This window comes from Patella vulgata, chromosome 9, assembly GCF_932274485.2.
Source record: "Patella vulgata chromosome 9, xgPatVulg1.2, whole genome shotgun sequence".
Lineage (NCBI taxonomy): Eukaryota > Metazoa > Mollusca > Gastropoda > Patellidae > Patella > Patella vulgata.
In genome coordinates this window covers 25,769,904-25,784,423 of record NC_065887.2, presented here as the reverse complement: position 1 = coordinate 25,784,423, position 14,520 = coordinate 25,769,904, and the positions used below count along the sequence as shown (strand labels likewise).

Here is a 14,520-nt window from a genome sequence, read left to right as displayed (position 1 = left end):
TTGTATACTTATTCCTTATACCTTAGGGATGATCCCTATTGTTTTTGGTGCATGCCCGACCCCCAAGTGAAGAGCCACGCCCATTTCTTGTATTTGTTTGTTTGTCTTCTACAGGACTTATTTATTAACATATATTGAAACTTTGCATACTTTTTCTTTGTACCCTAAGGAACACCCCTATCGTTTGGGGTGCATGCTCAACCCCCAGGTGCAGAGACACGCCCATTTTCTTTTTGTGTGTCTGTGTCTCGCCCACAGGCCACAATTCTTAATCGATCGTCTTGAAACATTTTCATATGATCGAATTCCTTATACCCTAAGGATGATCCCTATTGGTTTTGGTGCATGCCCGACCCCAGTGGCAGAGCCACGTCCATTTCTTGTATTTATTTGTTTGTCATCTACAGACTGAATTTCTTAACGTATTACCTTGAAACTTTGCATACTTATTCCTTCTATCCTAAATATTGTTTGTGGTGAATGCCCAACCCCCAGGGGCAGAGCCACGCCCATTTTCTTTCTGTGTATCTGTGTGTCACTTAAAGCCTGCAATTCTTAATCGATCGTCTTAGAAAACTTTTTTATACTTCTTCCTTTTATTCTAAGGCTGATCTCTTATTTTTTTTGGTGCATGTCCGACCCCCTGGAACAGAGCCACGCCCAATGTTTGTGTGTCTTGTGTTTCGCCTACCGGCCGCAATTAACAGATCCTTTTGAAACTTTGCATACATATTCCTTATACCGTAAGTATGACGTCTATTGTTTTTGGTGATTGCTCAATCCCCAGGGGCAGAGCCACACCCATTTTTCTTTGTGTCTCTGTGTGTTGCCTACAGGCCACGATTCTTAATGGGTCGTCTTTGAACATGGGATATGTATTCCTTGTAGCTTAAGGACGACAACTGCATGTTCCGACCCCCAGGGACAGAGCCAAGCCCAATTTTTGTGTTTATCGTTTACAGGCCGCAATTCTTGGCATATGTATTCCTTATCGCCTAAGGGCGTCAACAATTGATTTTGGTGAATGCCCGACCCCCAGGGGCAGAGCCACGCCCAATTTCTGCCTTTAGCGCCCGAAGGCCACAATTCTGAATGGATTATCTTGGAACATGGTATACTTATTCCTTATACCCTATTGATGTTGGTGCACGACCCCCTCCTCCACCCCACCCCCTGCCCTTTCGGTGGTGCCACACCCACTTTTTGTTGATATTTTGTCTGTAAATTATATACAGGTTGCAATTATCAACAGATTTGGATCCAATTCGGAATTGTACCTATATATATATATTGGTCCATGTCCAACCCCCAGGAGTAGAGCCATGGCCAATTTCTGTGTTTTTGTCTACAGGCTGGAATTCCAAATGGATCATCTTGGAACTTTGCATATTTATTCCTTATACTGTAAGGATATAGTAGCTATTTATTTTGGTGCATGTTCCGACCCCCAGGGGTGTGGTACCACACCCACCTTTTTGTTAGTTTTTATCGGTAAATACTCTACAGGTTGCAATTATTAACAGATTTTGTTCAAATTCAGTATATCAATCTTTTCAATAACAGGGTGGTACCTATTGATATTGTTCTATATCCAACCCCCAGCGGCAGAGCCACGCCCAATTTTTGTATTTATCGTCTACATGCTGCAATTCTGAATGGATTATCTTGGAACCTTGCATATTTATTCCTTATACCGTAAAGACAACAACTATTTATTTTGGTACATGCCCCGACCCCCCTGGGGCAGTGTCACACCCACTTTTTTGCTAATATTTTGTCTGTAAATTTGGCAACACAAACCCAACGCCTAGCCTTCTTTGCCTCTTGTCATATTACAGCCATTTCATATTTCATTCTCTTCATTTTATAAAGGACCATATCAATCAAAGCAGGAATGTGAACGTATATTGCAGCTTTAGCGATGCTCTTGTATTATGTATCTTGTATCCCGTTTTAGTAGGAGACAAGTATACTCTGTTCTGTACTTGAATATGTCTTCTTACTTATAGATTCAAAGATGACTACCGACTTTTAAATTATATAAAACACATTAAGGTTTACACTGTATATCTTTTGAAATCCGTGATACTAGCCCACTCTTCGGGTATCAATCAATTTAGCTAGTTCCGACATTACGTTTGATTATTTGTATATTGTACTCTGTCCCTGGGTCCTTATTTCCTTGACCAAAGCCTACCACTTGTACTGGAATTTTTACTCTTAGCCTATAATATAATTATTGCCTTCTTAAAGTATTTCCTGAATTAGGCTCCAGAGCTCTATTTGTAATCTTGTCACCCTGTACTACAAGGGTGTTGTTTGAATCAAGCGAGAATTCCGATCATCTAACCATTTCCAAGATTACAATGACGTTTATAAATTTCTTTATTCGTATATCTACTTTGTAATTTGCACTGTTTCAACAGAAACAGCCTTTTACATTTTCAATTTATAGACTTTTTGGTTTTATTCTAATCATGTCATAATGAAATAGTAAACGAACCCGCAATGATTTTATGTAAAAGTCTGGTGTTACCTACTTAGACAACCATCAAATTGCGTCAGTATTAATTGTCGCTATATATCAATTGTTTCCGAGATAATGATATGATATGGACCACCTGCAGTTTGAACAAACTGTTACATGTAAGAACCAATTATTTGTAATCAAATAACGGTGGAAGAATTATCATGGGAACGATTTTGTTATGATCTCGTATTAAAAAACGGTAAATCGACACTATGTTTTTAGATAAATGACGAGAATAATAGACCCTTAGGATTTGGTATTTTATCGAAATTATCGTCGCCAGTAGTACTTAATTACAAGGGGATTTAGAAGTTCCCGATTCGTCAAATAAAATGTGGTATCAGAATATGTCTTATGTACTGCACCTTTTACTATTTTAGTGAATATCTGAAAATTGCTTGCCCCATCCCAATTGCCCGAGCGTTGGAGACTACGATTGAAGAAGCACTAGGTTAATGCAAATCGGAGGACGAATCATTTTTTTTTAATTTGAAAATACTACGAAAATTTGAATATTACGAATATTAGAATAACCTCCAAATAACCCATGTTAAAAAAACCTTTCAATTGGATCCCAATTCAAAAAGTATACGACTTTGTGAGTTGCAGGTAAAATTACCTGCGATCTTCGTTATAGCGCTTTAATAAACATACCCCTTTAACATTTTCTGTATACTGAAAATAAACTCTTTTGTAATGTCTTTAAATTCTTCTTACAATAACCTCCACCATACCGTTGGCACAAAAGTTGCTCACGTAATCAATTTTAGAAATTCCGACCCCTGCTACTTTGTGAAATGGACAATTAATAGAGCAGAATGCATTTGGGAAACTTGGTCCATCATATTACAATAAACACAGACCTTGGTAAGGATTAGGTTCTAGACACGGTCAATCACAGCAATAAAAATATAATCTTGTAATTGACGTAGTCCTATTGTTTGTCTATTATTGGAAATCTGATTAAAAATCGGAATCTCGGGTCGTTGTTTTTGTTCGTGACAAAATGAAGTGGAAGGGATTACATCTCGCGTTTAAAAGTCTGTACTATTTAATAAAGAATGGCGTAGATCTAGCTTCTAGTTTTCATCACGTTAATTGTTACTAGTTTTAGGCGTTAAGCGGATCAAGTCGCTGACAAGAAAGTCTAGGCATCGCGTGACGGCCAAAATGTAAAACGTGTTTATAGAGATTCTACTCAAGAATTAAAATAACATCTTTTCCTCCGATCTGGATATAAAATAATATCATATTATTTCATAATTATTTGCCAACGGAAAACAGGGCCAGTTAAAAATAACATGCAATGTCTGCAAATAGCTTATGAAATCTTCATTTCACAATTTATCCAAACCTTTTTACTTAATGAACACAAAAAACATCCTTGTTTAAAAAAGACTAGATAGAGTATACAACATTCAGATAATACATGACCTGATTGGATAATATTTATGTTCATGTATTATTCAAATGATTATTAATATTGCCTTCCTAGTGTTAAATGTATTATGTTGACTGCGAGTAAACAATTCTTATATTGCTATATTATGTTTCAGTACCACTTAAAAATTGCTTTTAACTCAATGCTTTAAAGATTCCTTTCCATATACAAACTGTGTGATTTGATGATATATTTGGATTGGAAACATGATCAAACTAAATATAACTTATCTATCAAACGTTTGCTTCACATCTCTCTCAAAACACTTTAATCGGAAGGATCTACCAAAGCCGTAACAATCCATTTTAAGCAGCCTTGTTTTTCACATGAATTGATGGAGGAAGAAGCCCCCTTTTAGCTTATATTTACCGTTACTCGCTGTCTATTTGCCATATGTTCGAAGCGTAAGTGAATTATTGGATTATCCTCTATACAGTCTGCTGTACGTTTAAGTCTCTCACTGTTCTCACAATCGCTAGCCAATCGATCACACATACCAAGCACCAAGCACCCGAGCGGACAGCAAGCTGACAGATTGTCAGTGAGTGATACCATTACATGTTTGTCCTGTGTACCAAAAGTCATCATATTTGTATCATGGTAACAACTATCCGATAAATACTCTCGTGGAACACTCTTTTAAGGGATATTGTCAGATACTACAGCCATGTAACATATTATTCCAGTAGACAAGGATAAAACATCTAACAAAAACCGAAATACAACACACCGAATCATGGCTTTTGTATATTTTTTATACGCCCACATTTTCATGTGGACGTATTACGCCGTCGCTCCTGTCCGTCCGTCCATAATTTGTTTGTAGACACTCTACGAAACTTGAAATATAGGTATATCTCCCAAAGATCTCGGATCCTTTCGATATTGGCATGTATCGGACAATAACTTCATGGATTATGGCCCCTGATTGTACGAAAAATCACGTTTTTAGCTTGTGGACACTCTAGAGGTCACAATTTTCACCTGCTTTTGATGAAACTTTAAATGCATGTTTATAACCCAATGATCTTGGCTAATTGTGATATACGCGCATATCGGATCGTAACTTCCTGAATTATGGCCCCTGAATGTACGAAAAATCACGTTTTTAGTTTGTGGTCCCTTTAGAGGTCACAATTATTATCCGATTTAAAAAATCGTTCGAATATATCACTGTTACACCGTAATGTAGGTTGAGTTCGAATTTCATGAAAATCGGGCCAAAATGGCCGCCCATCGTACGAAAATAGTGTAAACATCTTGGTATATGAAGGTTGTGGACCCTCTAGAGATCACAATGTTGATCCGATTTTGATGAAACTTGAAATACATGTTGATAACCCAAAGATCTTGATTCCTTTCGATATTCGCGCATATCAGATCATAACTTCCTGAATTATGGCCCTTGATTGTAGAGGTCACAATTTTTATCCGATTTAAAAAAACAAACAAACACGTGAATGTATCACCGTTACACACTAAGCTCTTGGTTCCTTTTGATAATCGCGCATATCCGAATGTAACTTCCTGGATTATGGCCCCTGACTGCTCGAAGATTGAAAGTTGAATTCGAATTTCGGGAAAATTGAAATGAAACTGCCCGACAATTTGTACGCAAATTGTGTAAAATTATGTATACAAAGGTTGTGGACCCTGTTGAGATCATTTTTTTTTATCCAATTTGGATGAAACTATTTTTATATCCCAAAGATCTCAGTCCCTTTTGATATTTGCTCATTTCAGACCATAACTTTCTGGATTATTGTCCCAGATTGTACAAAAAATCGCGTTTGTTTTTAGCTTGTTCTCTATCCATCTTTTGCAAAATGTGGGCGTATCCTGTCTGGCAGCCGCCGGTTATCCTTATTCCGAAAGAAACGCATTGTCTCAAGGAATTCTACGATGCGCCTTATGATCCAGTCTCTGCTTGATTGCAATATTTTTTTTAAATTCTGTGACACGCGTAAATATAGCCTAGATCGGTTATGTACCTATGTTTTCATAACTGGCTGGAGGAAAGATGTAATTTTGTGGAAATAATATTATTATTAGTTTCATATTCTAATTAATTTCCTATTAGTATTGCCGAGATAGAGAAGTTTCATGTTCCATTGTTAGGCCACTTGGTACATGTTGTTTAAGGTTTGTTATAAGTTAGTATTTAAACCACTGTCTATACCGGTCACTTAGCTCGTGTGACCTATGACCCCAAAGTTATTATCAAGCCAATAGTTCCGTCTTCTAAAATCGACCACAAAACAATCTCTGTTTGGTTACTCGATGCGTACAAACTTCCTTTTTCATTTCAACAGGGTTCAGCTAAATATGTTTTAAATACGTTAGTGTCTTAATTTGCCATAATTGGGCCGACCGAATGGGAATTATATTTATTTTATTTGTGGGAAACATAATGTACTTTTTAACATTCATTACATCTTCACAAATTTGATTAAAGTTTATTTTCGACAGATTTGATTAAAGTTTATTTTCGACAGAGTTTACGGTGCGTTTTTAATTAATCGTACTTTGCGTATCGTTGGTATTCGTTAGACAGTCTGTCGTAGCAAAGGAGGAAAAAACAACCTAACTTTCAAAATATTGCTTACATTTCAGAAGTACCGTTTCCGGTAATCTGTATATTTCAACAGCGTAGTCTTACAAGGATATAAAATTTTATGAATAATATACGCATTAACTATTATGGATGACTTATAAATCAGCGAGTTTCTAGCCGCCCAGTGTATATTCGCTAGTTCCCATGACAGTTGAAAATAAATGGACACAATTAAAATCTGGTATCAAAATTTCTGGAAAATGTAAGCATAGGCCTACTTACACCTACAAAAATAAAAATAAATTTTCTCAAATTAGGACAATTATTCTCAAATGTATGTTATGATCAGTCATGACATTTCAAGATAACACAATCGTTTTATTATTGTGAATGGAAACACTACTACTGTGGGTCAACCCTACCAAGCTATGGTATTATTTGTATTGCCATTCCTGAAAGAGATTTCTACCTGGAAGTATTCTAGCGACAGTCATTCAAGATGGATCGCACTGTTAGTAATGCTTGGGCATATTTCAATTTGTAGCCACATATTTCAATTTGTAGCCATCGTTTTCTTGAAATATTTAGAGTCGTGGGTTGTTCTAAATAGAAATACAGTACTGTAGTGTTTTGTTCTGGAAATAAGACACGATTAAATTCTATGACCCCGAGCTGACAGAACCATCGTTTTCTTAACATACTCGGAAAGAACTAGGGCCGCGGGTTGTTCTCAATCGAAATACAGTATTGCGGTGTTTTGTTCTGGAATAATAGCGGGTCGATTTCGACCGCTTACTAGTGTGAAGATCTCTTATTTGCCCATTTCATTCAAGGCACATGGAATAGTACTTAACACAAATTTAATGATTGCCGTTTATTAAATTAAATGTTATGATAAATGTGAAATTGTCCCTTTAATTTATATTGACCAGCAGAATTCATACTCTACTATTACCTGATTTACAGTTTTGTGATGAATAAATGATATAGTCTCAGAAAATAAGACGTGATATCTGATGTTATAAAATGTGTAATCCTACGCGAAACCAAGGAATATATTAAAGGGATATTAATTTGAAAAGAAGACGACATATAACACGAACAAGGAAGCGTGTATCCAATATCACTGGACACCCCACGTCCATTGCTTTTAAAGATAGCCGCCTGTCCAACCTCGTGGGTTTTCTCCGGGTCCTCTGGTTTCCTCCCACTGCGACAGACCCATACACGCAAGCGAATTATTGAAATAAAATTAAACCATATGTTAGTCCCGAAATGACCTAGTTTGTGTCGAATGGACGTTAAACCCCATTTCCATCTCTCTTTAAAGATAGCGATTAACTATTTCTAACCATAAAAAAATGCTTCTCGTATATATGATAACCAGACTCAGTGGGTAGATGTTGGCTCGCTAAACCGGAGGTTCCGTGTTCGATGCCTGCTTTGGCCGAGAAAGTATATCGGGATTTTGCGGCCTGGGTCGCCCTTGTCAGTGGTACAGGAGAGAGGGCCTGTCAAGGGACAACGTATAGTCGATTCGATGGGACGAAAAACGAAGGTCCCGTGTACACATTGGCGTGCACGTAAAGGAACCTGTGACAGTTGTAATTCGATATAAGATTAGCCCGTTGCGCCGCTGTCCATGCACAATTTCCTTCATAGCACACTGCATTTAATTTTTCATATGATACTCTCTTTAAGCCTTCCGCGAGATTTGATATTCTATCTTGAGTCATTCAGTGGAGCCTATTAGACATTTTGCGGGCGTTCAAGAGTCTAATTTAAATAGAATGATGAATGAGAAGCAGATAAAGTAACCAGAAAATCAGGTATATAAATATTATATACAAATAACATATCCCGATATTAAATCATCTACTAGTATATAAGAGAAGATTGTTGTGATATATTTTGTTTTGTATATTTTCCATCCTATACGAAATAAAATAAAATTATTCACGGTACCTTTGACGTTGCTCATTTTTACACGCATAGGAATATATGACAATAAATTGCATGATTAATAATATTATTTTTATACCATAGTTCACTGATGCCTGTCAGATCAGCGCCGTATTCATCCTATTGTTGACATTATGGTGAACATTATTTCTTTAGTAAAGTTAATGTGATGAAGTCTTCGATGCTTTGGAAATCGGAAAACAATTATACAGTTAACAATTTGATCGATAAAGCAGAGGAAAGCCACTTGGGAATTCAATTGATTTGCTTATGTAGCATGCTATGTAATGTAATTAAATTCATTCTTGTTTATTGAATAAACGTTATGATTATCGTTTTGTGTCAGAAATAATTCACTTTACATTCGAATATGCCAGAATTTTTAAAAAAAAAATTTATATTTCCAAAAAAGGTCACCGTTTAGCGTGTAATCTGAATCTTCTAAAATATCCTCCGAGCTCAACTTAACGACAACAAAGAATGGAAATACGTTTAATAGTCTGGATGCTCATGGGGTTTGTCAAATGGGCACAAAACCAGACCCAACCTTTCTACAATAGTAGTTTGCCTAGATAGAATAAGATGCCGAGTGGTTATCAGTCCGCCGTTGAGGTGTTTTCGAGATGTTCGGGATCTAAGGTCAAATAAGGTCATTTACACTGAAAGTGAACACGCAGCCATTCTTGCATGATAAAAACATGTTGAATATGATCGAAACTAATGACTCTTTCAATAAAAATGTAAACGTGCTAAATTCGCTTTGTTCTTTGTGACCGCTGAGATCAAAATGTCAAATTTTCCGTTTTTGCACGAGGAAGATTTAACGCAATACGTGACAGCGTAAAATATCAAAACTAAAGACAAACCTGTTATAATTAATAATAGACCGGGCGCCTGCTTCAGTTAATCATACTAAGAGAGGGAAATTGTCTGATAGGGCATAATTGTTTGTCAATGCCTACTAGTCAAACATCTGGATTGCTGCCGGGAATTAACCTGCCCATTTAGGTGGTGTGGGGGCCTAAAGGGAGCCCATTTTCACTTTTAATCATACTTTGGTAGGGATGGACAATTTTGATAATATTTAATATATAGGTAATACTGAGTCGAAAAACACCATTGACAGCAACTTTTTGTTGACAGTGACCTTGGACAGCAAAGGTCAAGTGCTGTCCAAAATTCATTTATTCATTAGACGGTTCCAAACATTCCTACATCATTGCCAGCAATTTCACACTGACCGGAAGTGGCGACAGTGACAGTTAAATACCACAACATGGCATCAGGTATGAGGCATCAGATATAATCATACATTGAGAGGGATGGCTGATTTTTTTACACAATGTTAAAATATGTATATACACTACAAAAATACAAATGACAGCAATTTTACACCGACCGGAAGTGTCGCCAGTGATGATTACGTAATAGGCCCCATCCTCAGATATAATCATACATTGAGAGGGATGGCTGATTTTTTTACACAATGTTTAAGTATGTATATACACTACAAAAATACAAATGACAGCAATTTTGCACTGACCGGAAGTGTCGCCAGTGATGATTATGTAATAGGCCCCACCCCCATATAAAATCATACATTGAAAAGGTAGGCTGATTTTTTTACACAATGTTAAAATGTGTATATACACTACAAAAATACAAATGACAGCAATTTTACACTGACCGGAAGTGTCGCCAGTGATGATTATGTAATAGGCACCACCCTCATATATAATCATACATTGAGAGGGATGGCTGATTATTTTTACACAATGTTAAAATATGTATATACACTACAAAAATACAAATGACAGCAATTTTACACTGACCGGAAGTGTCGCCAGTGATGATTACGTAATAGGCCCCATCCTCATGAAATTGGGTGCCTGATTAGGCTATAAATTCACAATATATAGGTAATATATAGGTAATACTGAGTCGAAAAACACCATTGACAGCAACTTTTTGTTGACAGTGACCTTGGACAGCAAAGGTCAAGTGCTGTCCAAAATTCATTTATTCATTAGAAGGTTCCAAACATTCCTACATCATTGCCAGCAATTTCACACTGACCGGAAGTGGCGACAGTGACAGTTAAATACCACAACATGGCATCAGGTATGAGGCATCAGATATAATCATACATTGAGAGGGATGGCTGATTTTTTTACACAATGTTAAAATATGTATATAAACTACAAAATACAAATGACAGCAATTTTACACCGACCGGAAGTGTCGCCAGTGATGATTACGTAATAGGCCCCATCCTCAGATATAATCATACATTGAGAGGGATGGCTGATTTTTTTACACAATGTTTAAGTATGTATATACACTACAAAACTACAAATGACAGCAATTTTACACTGACCGGAAGTGTCGCCAGTGATGATTATGTAATAGGCCCCACCCTCATATAAAATCATACATTGAAAAGGAAGGCTGATTTTTTTACACAATGTTAAAATGTGTATATACACTACAAAAATACAAATGACAGCAATTTTACACTGACCGGAAGTGTCGCCAGTGATGATTATGTAATAGGCACCACCCTCATATATAATCATACATTGAGAGGGATGGCTGATTATTTTTACACAATGTTAAAATATGTATATACACTACAAAAATACAAATGACAGCAATTTTACACTGACCGGAAGTGTCGCCAGTGATGATTACGTAATAGGCCCCATCCTCATGAAATTGGGTGCCTGATTAGGCTATAAATTCACAAAATGTTAAAGTATCTCCTACTGCAAAATTACGATGGCAGGGCATAAATGGCAGGGTAGCTATATTATCTAAACCAAAGGGTTACTCTTCTATATATACCATGGTCTTCTATATATTCCATGAAGATGATATTTAAACGAGGTTTAAATTATGTATGAATGTGATCGTAACTATTGATGTCCATGTTACCAGGAAAAGATTGGTCGTAGGGGTCTTAGCACCGTACGTTTACTTTGGAATGTCGAAAAAGATCCTGCATATCTCGAAATCACCCCGACGTCGGACTGATTACCACGTATTCTACACAAAATTTTACTGTATAAAGTTGGGTCTGGTTTTGGGTTACCGCTGGTTTCAATTATCAATTGTCTTCATTTATGTTTCTTGTATACACAGATGGATTTCCTTAAGTGTTTAGTCACATACCTTAGTTTCCTGGCCAGACTCGCCAACCATGATAGAGTTCATCTCGTGCTTTGCCGGGATTTAACCATGAATCATTGCGGTCGAGAATCCGGTGTCTTGGTAGCTAGCAAAGTTTGATCGTTATACTTTTATTTTGTCTTCCGATTAAATGGATTTCGAAAAACAATGAGAATGTCGATTTCGTCGGATTTCAAAATATTATGTTGATTTGTTTTGCTGAGGATGTTACTTCTATAGACAAAGTCAGAGTTGAGATGTGCCTGATTCTTTGTTGCACGGTCGACACTTAAAGCCAAACAAGCCGACTTCTGCTTAAAATTCACCGTTTTTAGTGTATCCTATTAGTAATCGAAATAATAATCAACCGAATACAATACTTTATTTTAAAGAATGTTTTAGATTCTTAAATATTCTTTGGTTCTTTCTCTTATCTTGTCTTTGGGACTCGCGGTGACTCGGTGAATAAGGCACTAACTGGCTAACTGGGAGGTCCCCGGTTTCGTGTTGGCCAAGAAAGTTTCTCGCTATTTTCCGGTGGGGAATCCTATTATCGGTGATGCAGAACGGGTTGCCTGGCAAAGGACAGCGCCTAGTCGTCCAGATGGCGGATGGTAAGAGAACTCATGCGTGAACCTAAAAGAACCACAGGCAGTTGAAATTCAGTTGCTGCCCGGACAAAATTCCCCACATACCTCACTGCATGGTGTATGCCCGTCTTCAATAGCCCGAATAGAGTAGAAAGATACGACGTTAAACACCATCCATTCGTCCATTCATTCTATTTAAGGTCCGGTCGCGGAAGTGTTATGGTTGTGATTCAATTCCCATCTGTTACCGATAAAATAATCTGAGTGGCGTGTAATTAACTATATGTACACATAAAGAATTATGTTTGGTCAGTATGTAGTAATTGAAGTCTTATGTCATGCTAACTGTTGTTTTTCGGTATTGTTATGAGAAATAAAGTCATTATATCTGTAGCTGCCCCCACATTATCTCGATATAATTAATTTGTCTTTCGTGTTTCATCTGGTTTCTATATATATATATATTGTAGTTTTGATCTTCTGTAATAACTTATCATTATTACCCGCTTTTACTTGAAGTTTTAGTTGTATTTGTTTGACAGAGAATATAGCATGATCCCCATGCTGGTCAAGAATAAAGCAACCAGTTATTAACTATTTTATTTTTTCTCTCGGGATATCTTTATACAAGGGGGGGGGGGGCACTCCATGCTGGTTAAGAATAAAGCAACCAGTTATTAACTATTTTAGTTTTTTATCTCGTGATATCTTTATACGGGGGGGGGGGGAACTGTGACTCAGCTGAGGCGCGCTGGACCACTAACCATGATGTTGCACAGAAAGTTCCCTGGTTTCGTCTTGTCAGAGGTGCAAGACAAAAGCAAGGAACAGTGTCTTGTTTAGCTGGGACGATTAACCGAGATCCTTCGTACACGTTATCGTGCACGTAAAAGCACCCTTGACAATAGGAATTCTTTGATGGGTACGCGTAAACACCACTGAGATTTTTTAAATATTATTGTTTAATTTAGGCCTTTCAAACTCAAATATTTGAATATAAGATTATAACCGCAAATTCGTTCTACTTAATTACAAGTAGTGGACAAAGCTGTGTATGCGGACTTGTTCTAAAACACCTGGTACCGCCCCAATGATCAATAGACTTTTGTTATACTTCTGTATTTCGAAATTAACTGTAGCTTTTTTAAAAACCATTTATCTCGAATGGGTAGCTTATTGCGACATTAAGCGAGAAAACCATCCATGAAATTATTTTGACAGTGTAATTCATTTTTACGTGGAGTTTGGCAATATTGAAACTTATCACTCAAATAATTTTACAGAACTCATGTTTTAAACAATTTGTGGAAATCTGATTTAAGCATGCCTTAAAATTCAATTTAATTTGGTTCGACAGACATTTCAAAATCGGTATGGGCTGGTACAAACTACTCAGTGTTCAAATCAGTACGTTCGGGAGGTGAAGAAACCGCTCGATCAAAGGACCTTTACGCCCGTAATACAATAATGAGCTTGGGGTTAGAAATGTAGTTTAATGTTACATTAAATAATTTTTGTAATCAAATGTCTGTAAATATGTTGATGTTATAACCACTACCTTTAGGCTATACCGACAAATCTGTATCTGGTCAAAACTAGACCTTGTTTTCGTTTCTCAGTTTTTGTGTTTTATTTTTACATATACCTGATTCTGAAGGCCAACCAAGATTAAAATAGGACATAAAATTTAAAACTGAAAAGGAAAATTTTACATGAGGCGTAGTATATATCCAGAAATAAAAAGTCGATATTATGAAATGTAACTTTACATTAATATATATATAAAAAGAGAGTACCCGAGCTGATGACCTTTGGGCCTTCAGCTAATCTTCTTATCTTAAAAGTTAAACTGCGTAAAAAAATCGTAGAAATTGACCAAAAATTTGTTGTGTGTGGATTATAGATTTTTAGATATGCCACTTGATATAACGAACTCAACTAAATTTCATTTGGAAATGTGATATCTTTGTTTTTGTTACGTGGGGGTGGACTCTACCTGATAGTCTATATCTGTATGATTTAATCTCTTATCCTACTATGTGGTAATCTATTGTAATCGGTTCAAAGTTAAGTACATGAATAATATGTTATCTTTGTATTGAGGAGTCTGAATTGAGGTGAGTCAAGATTACCAATAACTTTACCTTTATTGTTTCAACATGTACTACGCGTATCTAGGGCAAATTACAGCAACGATTAACCGTATAACCATATATTCCTATTTATGCATTTAGGTATATTCGGTTTCTGCACACCTATTTGCTTTGCGTTTTTC

The 14,520-nt window shown here is 36.6% G+C and overlaps 1 non-coding gene across 1 annotated transcript in view; it reads left to right on the top strand.

The window, feature by feature from the left end:
* LOC126832481 (uncharacterized) overlaps positions 1-14,520 on the top strand; it is a 98,905-nt gene that overhangs the window by 56,570 nt on the left and 27,815 nt on the right. The window lies entirely within an intron of this gene.